This window comes from Peromyscus maniculatus, chromosome 19, assembly GCF_049852395.1.
Source record: "Peromyscus maniculatus bairdii isolate BWxNUB_F1_BW_parent chromosome 19, HU_Pman_BW_mat_3.1, whole genome shotgun sequence".
NCBI lineage: Eukaryota > Metazoa > Chordata > Mammalia > Rodentia > Cricetidae > Peromyscus > Peromyscus maniculatus.
This window is the reverse complement of record NC_134870.1, coordinates 53,018,071-53,028,341: the sequence shown is the minus strand read 5'-3', so window position 1 is coordinate 53,028,341 and position 10,271 is coordinate 53,018,071. Positions and strand designations below refer to the sequence as shown.

The 10,271-nt window shown below is 43.8% G+C and overlaps 1 long non-coding RNA gene across 1 annotated transcript; it reads right to left on the bottom strand.

The window, feature by feature from the left end:
* Positions 1 to 1,180: 1,180 nt before the first annotated feature.
* Positions 1,181 to 9,779, bottom strand: LOC143269497 (uncharacterized). Its single transcript, XR_013045925.1, has 2 exons — positions 9,008 to 9,779; positions 1,181 to 1,397 (listed from the first exon to the last, which is right to left on the bottom strand). It is a non-coding gene; the product is annotated as an uncharacterized LOC143269497 (long non-coding RNA).
* Between the last annotated feature and the right edge of the window lie 492 nt (positions 9,780 to 10,271).

Here is a 10,271-nt window from a genome sequence, read left to right as displayed (position 1 = left end):
AGAACTCAGAGATCCACCTGCCTCTGCCTCTGCCTCTGCCTCTGCCTCTGCCTCTGCCTCTGCCTCTGCCTCTGCCTCTGCCTCTGCCTCTGCCTCTGCCTCTGCCTCTGCCTCTGCCTCTGCCTCTGCCTCTGCCTCTGCCTCTGCCTCTGCCTCTGCCTCCCGAGTGCTGGGATTAAACGTGTGCACCACCACATCTAGCCCAGAGCCAGCCTTAGAAGAAGGAACTTGAAGCTCAAAGGATAATAACCACAGTCACTGAGTGGACCGTGCGAGCTCGGCTCTGGTCTGAGCACCTGTGCTTCTGTCTTGCTTCATTCTCAGAGGCAGCACTCCCACAGGGAAGAGACTACCACTGTCTCCTTCTCACAGATGAAGAAGCTGAGGCCCCAGAAGAAGCCACACCTGACAGACTCACGCAGTGAGGCCACCTTGAAGCAGAATGGAACAAAGGCTGCCTGTGTAAGCAGTTAGAGAACGGAGCTACAGTGGTGAGGGTCCATAATCCTCTACACACAGAAGATGTATAGCCTAGGTGAGCCTGTCAGGCAATAAACTAAATCCCTCAAGGACAGGGTAGGATGAAATATGAAAGACGTAAGTTAATATATTTAACTTTAAAGAAAGAAAGGGAAAACCCTTGGAGGCAGAAACAAGGTGAGAGCAGATGCCTCGGGACCCTGGAGGCCCTCAGAGCTGGAACTGGACCTTCCATTTCCCCTCAGATAGTAGAATAGCAAGACCCCTGAGCCTGTGTGAAGCAGGGGAACTATAGAAATAGCTCTTACCAAAAGCTGGAAGGATTACTGCTCCATCAAAGGGGGTATGCCAAAAAAAGCTCAGCATCTGTCTGAGGCCATGTGTGGTAACTGCCAACCTGCAGGCCACTCCCTGAGACAGTGGAGAAACTGAATCCACCCGCCCATGCTGCGGGAACTCCACCCAGAAGAGTGAGTCCAGAAAACGGGCATCGTGTGCTGACTCTTGACCCCACAGCCGCTGTGGCAAAGCTCCTCTCTAATGATTTTCACAAGGAAACGTTCATGAGAAGCCCGTTCCAAAAGCTTAACTGAAGAGTGGTTCCGAGGAGCTCACAGTTATACAGATTCAAATCACACAAGAAATTAAGTACCAAGGTGGAGGGGGGGGGGGGGTAAAAGGAAAAAAAAAACACAAAACAGCAGAGTTAGACAACTGTAGTTAGACAACAGTGTAGACTGGTTAGTCTACACTGCAAGAACAGAAAATAAGAGCAGTTCACTGAGGTGTGGCCAGATCTGAGACTCCACCGGTGAGACACTCTCCACAGACCTGGATAACATTGGTGATGGATCCTCCAAAGGAAGGCTCAAGGTGTGAAGGATCAGGGCTTTGCTGAACTCCCAGCATTCCAGGACCTGAAACGGGAATGAGAAACAATCCAAACCAAAGCCAGCAATCGGGCCAGTCAATTTTCCTGTCTTCATCTCTACCCAGCTCTCTCCCTTTATATCTTTTAAACACCCAATGCCATCTTAGCAAGCCAGCTCAGCCCCACTCAGTTCTGCTCCATGTTGCTTTTTACCCCTTCCTAACTATTTCCTCTAACTTATTTATTCCTCTCCAGAAGAATACAGTCTGGCCTTGTTTACAAGCCTTCTGTGCCTCAGATTCCCGAGGCACCAGACTGTTTGACATTACCTAATCTATGTTCTTACCTTCCCCTCTTTAATCTACCGTTAGCCAAATTCCCTCGTTCCCCTCATCCTGTGGTTACCCTCTCTATAGCCACAGTAATTAATATACTGTTATTTATGCTGGTTCAACGTAACATCCACGGTGGCAAAAGCTACCTCTATGGAGAGTACACATGGTACTATCCATGTCTCTTTACTTAAGGGCTGATGATTTACAGTTGACTGTCACTGTTTACATAGTGGACCTACTCTGGATAGGGACTATCGCTTCATACAGTGTTCATGCATGAAGAGGACTGGAGAAACTGCCCTCATGAACAACAGTCTAACGGGAGAAAATGTTGTCTCAACCTAGTCCCTCTAGATGACTGCAGACATTTCCAATGAAAAAAGAAAAGGCGACTTAAAAATTAACTTTTAAAAACTTCAACCGCAGATTTAACTCCTAATGTACAAGTCCCGATGCAAAAATGTCAGTAACATGAAAAACCAAGACAGCATGTCTCCTCCCAAATCTACCAGTTCCAGAGTAACGATCCCTGACTAAATATGACTTAAATGAAATGCCTGACAATGAATTCAGCAAAACGATGTTAAATATGTTCAAAGAAGTGGAAGAGAGCATTTAAAAAATGCCTGAATTGATTCAAGTGAACAGTTAAATGAAATAAGGAAGTCAATGCAGGATATTAAAATGGGATTCAATAAAGACACATGAGATACTAGGGGTGGAATATTATGCTTTCAATGAAAACAAGTTGTGTGTTAAATATCTGACATAATAAACTAGTCAGAAGACACAAAGATCACTTCCTACTAATTCAGGGAACTATCCATGAAGAAGCTATTAGGATTATGAACCTACAGGCCTCAAATGCAAGTACAACCAGTTCCATCAGAAAAACACCACTAGAGATAAAGCCACAGACTAATTCCAACACAGAAATAGTGGGTGACGTCAATACCCCATTCTCACAAATAGACAGGTCACCCCAACAGAGTCTAGTAGAACATTAGAGTTAAGTGGCATTACATCAAATGGACTAAACAGTGTTCTAAACAAACATTGCCAAATATACATTGTTCTCAGCAGATTTAAAATAAGGAAGGGCATCCCTAGGGCTTGAATTCTACCAGCCTCCCTCCAAGTTCACTGCCCACACATGCATGTACACTACATACACTTACATCACATTCACTTACACACACAAGAAATTGCTGTCCTAACACATGGAAGATAGTCATGTGTTTAAAGTGTTGATCTCATGTTAAGTGTTCTTATCATGACTTTTTTTAAAAAAAGGCAACAAATTGGCTCTTACAGAGACATGAAAATTCTAATCAGCAAAAAGTAGACACAGAAAGCACAAATAATCGTTTTTAGGTCTGAGCTGGTCACTTTTCTTGTTACCATAATAACACACCTAACAAAAGCAACTGAAGGCAGGAGGGGTTTATTACGGCTCACAGTTCAAAGGTTACCGTCCATTGTGGCAGGGAAGAGCCATGGTGGCAGAAGTGTGAGGCAGCTGGTTGCTGTGGGATGGTCTGTATGTCAAGTGCTCTTATTGGTCAATAAATAAAACACTGGTTGGCCAGTGGCCAGGCAGGAAGTATAGGCGGGACTAACAAAGAGGAGAACAGAGAAAACAGGAAGGCAGAGGGAGTCACTGCCAGCTGCCGCCATGACAAGCAGCATGTGAAGATGCTGATAAGCCACCAGTCACATGGCAAGGTATAGATTTATGGAAATGGATTAATTTAAGCTATAAGAACAGTTAGCAAGAAGCCTGCCACGGCCATACAGTTTGTAAGCAATATAAGTCTCTGTGTTTACTTGGTTGGGTCTGAGCGGCTGTGGGACTGGCAGGTGAGAGAGATTTGTCCTGACTGTGGGCCAGGCAGGAAAACTCTAGTTATAGCTGGTCACATTAACTGTGCAATCAGGAAGCCAAGGGGCATGAATGCTGGTGCTCAGCTCACTTTTCTTATCCGGTCCAGGACCCCAGCCCATGGAATGGTGCTGCCCAGTTAAGGTGGGTCTTCCCTCTTCATCAAACCACATCTAAGGATTTCCTCACAGACATGCTCAGAGGCTTATCTCATAGGTAACTTTTAGATCCTGTCAAATTCACAATCAATATTAACCGTAAAAGATGATTTTTTGCGAGCCTTTTAAAATACACAAAACTTTGCTACTATTTACAAATAGTGTACAAATAGCAAGAGCATAAGATAGTAGACACAGATTGGTGTGAGCTCCACCATCAGACACAAAAGGTCTTCCCAGGTGGGAGGATGGAGAATATGTATATATACCTGCTAGTCCTTTCAACTACACTCACAAGTGAGCACACACACACACACACACACACACACACACACACACACACAAAGTATTCTTAAATGTCAACAATAAAGAGCAAGTTCTGTTACTTTCAGAAGACCTGAGGTCCCTGTTGCCACCCGGGCTGGGCTTAATGTTAGGTCTACTTTATTAGGAGGACGGTACCATTGCTTTTGAGAACTTTCCAGAGCCAGCTGTATGCCTACAATCCTAGCTCTTGAGAAGGGGAGGCAGGGAGGTGGAACGCTTCAAGGCAGACTGAACTACAAAGTGAGAACCCTGTGTCAAGTTGTCCTCTCCCTTTCCTAAGCTGCTTTTCCTACAGAGTTAGTCACCAAGACCGGAACCACCCCATTCCCATGACAGGCATCCTACCCAGCCCCATGGAATGGCCAAATTTCAAGGGTGATTTCCCTCTCAATATAATGTCTACCTTGTGGGGCGGTAGTGGTGCATGTCTTTAATCCCAGCACTCGGGAGGCAGAGCCAGGTGGATTTCTGTGAGTTCAAGGCCAGTGAGAACCAGGACAGGCACCAAAACTACACAGAGAAACCCTGTCTCAAAAAAACAAAAAACAAACAAACAAAAAAAAACAAGTTATCCCTTAGCTAGGCAGCTAAAACTCAATGACTAAGTAAACTCAGTGGTTCTGGGTTGCTGAAGTTCAGGACAGAGAGTGATACTGAGGTGTCTGGAGCTATTGTACCCCATCTCAAAAAAGACACCAGTGGAAAGGGAGATGCCACGGCTGCAAAGAGAGCTCCAGTCATCTTCCTCGACACTCCAGCAGCCGATAGACTCGCAGATTGTTCTTTGGAAATGCCAAACTGCAGACGCCCATAAGCAGATTATAAAACCAAACACCTCCGCTAGCATCAGGTGAACATGCTCTCAACATCACCGCCAATAACAACCTCAGCAATAACAGTAAAGGCAGGTCAACATGCAGGAGCACTGGACCAGACACCAATCTAAGTGCTTTATGTTGTCAAGTGCATTTAAACCCACGAAAGGCTTGTTAAACAAATGCTAACATTACACACGTTTTACACCTTGAGAAAGCGCAGGCACCACAGAGTCCGCCTAGGAGTGTGTCTCTAGAACTCTGAAGCTATGCTGCCACCTAGTGGTTTTCCAAAGATGGATCCCAAAGGCCTCCACTGAGGCCGGCCACGGTTGCGTTAACAAGGCAATTATCACAAACTTAATCAAGTCATGACTCCAACTGCACCAGAGGACTCCTGAACAGACTAGCACATCTGATATGCAGCTTTTTCTCTATACCTGTCCCTAAGAACCGCCAGAAGCTACAAGCTGGAGAACCAGCAATATACTTTACAGTCCTACCTCATGTATTAATTCTCCATCCCTACCTCATAATTTGTTTTCCAGGGACTTAGATTGTCTGCCTCTTCCATAAGGTATCATAGTCATCTTTTGTACTAGATGGCATTAGGCTGATTAGACCAACTGAGCAGGAACCCAGCAATGAATCTGGACTTGATGGTGATCATATGTGAACCAGAGGGGGGGAATAAATCCAACCAAAATTCAGAGGTCTTCTACCTCAGTAAAATGTTGATGAATCCAGTGATTAAAAAAAAAAGACAAAAAGATATTCCTTCTAAAGAGAAAATTTTTTTCTGCATGTGGCTCCTCCCACCAAGAAAGAATCATGGCACTTGGTGGGCATTAGGATTTGGAGGCGGCACATTCTTCCCTCAGGTGTGTTATTCTGGACTATTCACCAAGTGACTCAGAAAGCTGCTGGCTTTGAGTGGGTCTCAGAATGGGAGAAGGCTCACCAAGCTTTTTCAAGTGCACAGTGTGTGATTACTACTGGCAGTCACCCTACAGCATAATAGCACACCGCAACGTCCTCCTCCCATCTAACAGTGACTCGGTGCTCATTGATCAACCTTTCCCATCCCTCTCAACCCCATGTGTTCTCCTCAGCCATTGATAACCACCACCATCCTACCGTCAATTCCTATTCGATGGACAAGTCTATATTTTATATGTGTGACATTGGGTAGTACTTGTCCTTCTGTGCCTGGCTTATGTCACCTAAATAGTGGCTAGCAGTTGCAAGCATATTGTCATGAATTATAGGACTTCGTTCCTTTTTGTAATCTAATACATATATACCTTGTCTTTAGCCATTCGTTCAGTGATAGACACTTGGGCTCTGGCTACGGTGACAATACCACAGTGTGCATCTCCTGGGCACATCTGTGTAGTAGGCACACCTTTGGTAGTAGGCTTCCTGGGTCATATGGTAGTTCCATTCTTAATTTTCAGAGGAACCTCGAAGCTGTTTTCAATTCAATGGCAATGAATATATACTTTCTTAAAACATGTTTATGGGGTCCAAGAGGTGGTCCAGTGTGTAAAAGCACTTGCCATGCAAGCCTGGTGGCCTTAGTCTACTCCCTAGAACCCACATAAAAGCAGAAGACAGATCTGACTGTACACAGTTGTCCTCTGACCTCCTTCCATGTGAGTGACACAGCATGTGTGTCCTTGTACACACACAATGCACACACACAACAAGTTTAAAGCATGCTTGTAAACACTGACTTACTCTTGTTTATATTGCCTTTGTCCACACTCAACTTTTTAAGAAGGAACTCCTATCTCTCGGTCCCAAATACTTCCGGACTTGGCCTGCAGGTATATCCTGCCACAGTGCTTCTTGCATTCTTTAGTAGAAGTCTAGCTTTCAGTGAGTAATCAGTTGAAGGGACTAAAAAATCTCCCTCAGAGACAAACAGAAGACACAGACAAAAAGGTAGTAATGTAACAGAAGATTTCATAAAAAAAAAAATAAAAAAAACCTTTAATCAACTCAATCTAATTGGTATTTATACAACACATCACCAAATGAGCAGACTAGATATTCTTTTCAAGTAAATATGGATCAACCATCAAAATACAACATATTTTGAGACAAAATACAAATGTTGATCAATTTAAAAGGGTTGAAATCAATCATGCATATTCTCTAACAACAAAGGAATTAAATTAGAGACCAGTAAGAGGCACTCCTGGAAAATCCCCAAGAACAAATCGATCAAAACTTTCCTGAGTAACCCAGGGAACACGGGAGGAATCACAAGAGAAATTAGAAAGCAGTTTGAGCAGAAAGCAGTCAAAACACGGCGTATGAAAACTGGCAAGGCCACAAAAGAGTGTGCGAAGGGGCCATTATGCCGTCAGATCCTAAGATAAGAACAGAGAAAGTCTCAAACGGGGCGGCTAAGCAAAGAAACTAAATCCAGAGTAAGGAGAATATCGAATAAAAATAATAAGGATCAGAGTAGAAATCAAATAGAAAACGAAGGCAAAGAAGGAAGAAAGAAGATATCAATGAAGCCAAACAGTTATCTCATTCACAAGATCAATAAATGTTTCCTGCCCCAGGACCAAGTCTCCTCCCTAGAGAAGCCCTCTTAATATCGCCATATATCACCATCCTTCCAGAGCTGTGAGGCCAGGGAATGTGAGTGCTGGGCGGGGCCCCTGTGGAAGAGTGCCTCTCCTCTCCTCTCCTCTAGACATACCCGGGACCCAAGACCTGGCTCTCTGCAAAACACAACTTCGTGTATCCAGGCAACCGTGAGGAGGTAGGGAAATGGGATGGGCAGCCACCTGCTTCCATAGAGCTCATGAGCTGTAAAGCCCTGGCCTGGGAAGCAGCTCCTCCCTGCCTTCCTGCACATTGCGTCATGCCTATCAGGCTATGGAACATTCTTCACATTCTAGAATGGAGAGGCACAGTTTGGTTCTTGCGAGGGCTGTCAGAGTGGAGGCGGGCGGAGAACATCCCAGGAATCAAGATCTTGTTGCTTTCCTGAGTGCCAGCCCTCCGAAAATAACCACACCCAGGCTCACTCTGCAAACCCCTCCCTTGGCTTTCTGATAAATCTGGAGATGTGGGTGCGAGTTTTCACCTCAGCACCAACACCATCAGTGAGCCAGCTCCTCTTCTGTGGGCATGTACGCCCCCAGCCACTGGTTCTCAAGATTTTTGTACCAACCAGAACTTCCCACGTGATGAACTGGAAAACCAAATATGCTTTAGGCTGCAAATATGTACAAAATCTAGACATACAAGGCAAATTAGTACATCTCCTGGTATCTCCTGGTATACAGCTATTGCTCAATGGTTTTTTTTCTTAGTACCATCCATAAAGACAACCAGGAGAAATGTGCTTTCATCTGGCAAGGCAACGTTGTAGCATGTATCAGATGTAGCATGAATCTTAACAGATCTTATTAATAAAATCAAACCTGGGCCAGGTATTGGGGTGAATGCTGGAAGATCAGAGAAGCAGAACAAGCCACAGCTACCTCACCTTACCAGCTTCTCAGCTGATCCTGTTTCCCAGACTGGAAGCCTCTGAGTCCTCATATCCGAATGGATCTCAGCTGAACTGCTGCTAGAAGCTTAAAAGCTTAACCAGCCAAATGCTTCTAGTTTGTGGTCTTCATGCCTTATATATCTTTCTGCTTTCTGCCATCACTCCCTGGGATTAAAGGCTCATTTCTTGGGATTAAAAGCATGTGTCACCATGCCTGGCTGTTTCCAATGTGGCCATGAACTCACAGAGATCCAAAGGGATTTCTGCCTCTGGAATGCTAGGATTAAAGGCGTGTGCTACCACTGCCTAACCTCTATGTTTAATATTGCGGCTGTTCTGTCTCTGACCCCAGATAAGTTTATTAGCATGCACAATATTTCGGGGAACACAATATGACCACATTTCCCCTTTTTTGTCTAAAATTTTTAAAAAAAAGCTTATAACTAATACAAGAAAAACTATCCAATAAGTATATACAATATACATAGTCAAGAATTACATTAATGATATCTAGTCCATTAACATTTGACAGATTCAGATAAAAACTCCATTATATATATTAGCAATGTCCAGTCCAGTAACATTTGATAAACTCAGACAAAAAATTTTCATTACTTACCCTATTTAAAACAAGTAGTTCCTTTTTAAAAGTAGATTCAAAAATTGACCTTTTTATCTTATCATATTCATATTCTCTTTTTTCTTTTCATAATAGGTTCAGTAATCTTCCTTTTTGTCATTTTTATATCTTCCCCTTTTTCTTTTTAGAGTAGATTCAGTGATCTACCCATTTATCCTATTATTTCTTTATCTTTTTTCTCAGAGTAGAGTCAATGATCTACCTCATATCTATATTCTCTTCTTTTTCCTTTTTTTTTTAAAAAAAACCTCTGAATCTAATCTCCATGTTAAGCTTTTTTCCTGACCATTAACAATTAACAACTTGTAACTAACCATTGTAAATAATGACAATATCCAAAACTCATTAAACGACAAAATAGCACCCACCCCACCCCTTGGGAATGTGGGCATCGTGTTCTTAAAATTACTTCCTACTTTCTGAGGGTGAAGACATCTTTAGGGGATCCTGAAAAGAAAATTTTGGGGTTAATTGTCAAGTCCTGTATCATTTGTCCAGTCACTGCATAATGAGAAAGTGCAGGGCTTGTTTCAAGTCCTTGCTAGAGGAGTCTGTCAGGCTGGATCATCTCAGCTAGCCATCTCAAAGTTGTCCTGAGTAGTTTGTAGTCCAGAGTCAATCTTTCCGTGGTGTTAATCGGCTTAATGGCTTTACCATAGTCCATGTGGAATCATCGTTGTGGGATCCTATCATCTTTTTGAAGATTTCGAAGTCACTGTTAGGTGTGGTCATGGTTCCCTGAAGACTTTTTTTTTTTGCCTCCTCTGTGGTTTGGACTAATCACAGTCTGATAAATGTCTGTCTCTCGGAACCATGAACATTCTTCCCTAGAAGAGAAAATCTTCACAGCAATTTCTCCCCATGATTTGTCTTGCCAAACTTTTCCAAACTGGCCTTTGCCAATGCTTTCTTGTAACACGAGGGTCCTGGCAATTCTTCTCTGAACAAGCAGCAGTAAATAAACCCTTCATCCCAGGTAGCGGTATCACCTCAGTCACCAACACAATGAGAAGAAACCAGCAACTCAGCAGCAGCCGCTGCCTCCATAGTTCCACCGCCACTGTTTGTAGTTTGTTCCTGGGCGAAACTTCTCCTTATCAAGCCTCCTAGGCTGGCCTCAAATTGGGGATCCTCCTGCCTCTGCCTCCTTCAGTAAATCCAATGGGCCTGCACCACCACAATCGGCCTAGCTCCTAATGGAGCTCCTGCCTGAGCTGGGCACGCAAGGCCACAGGCAAGCAGC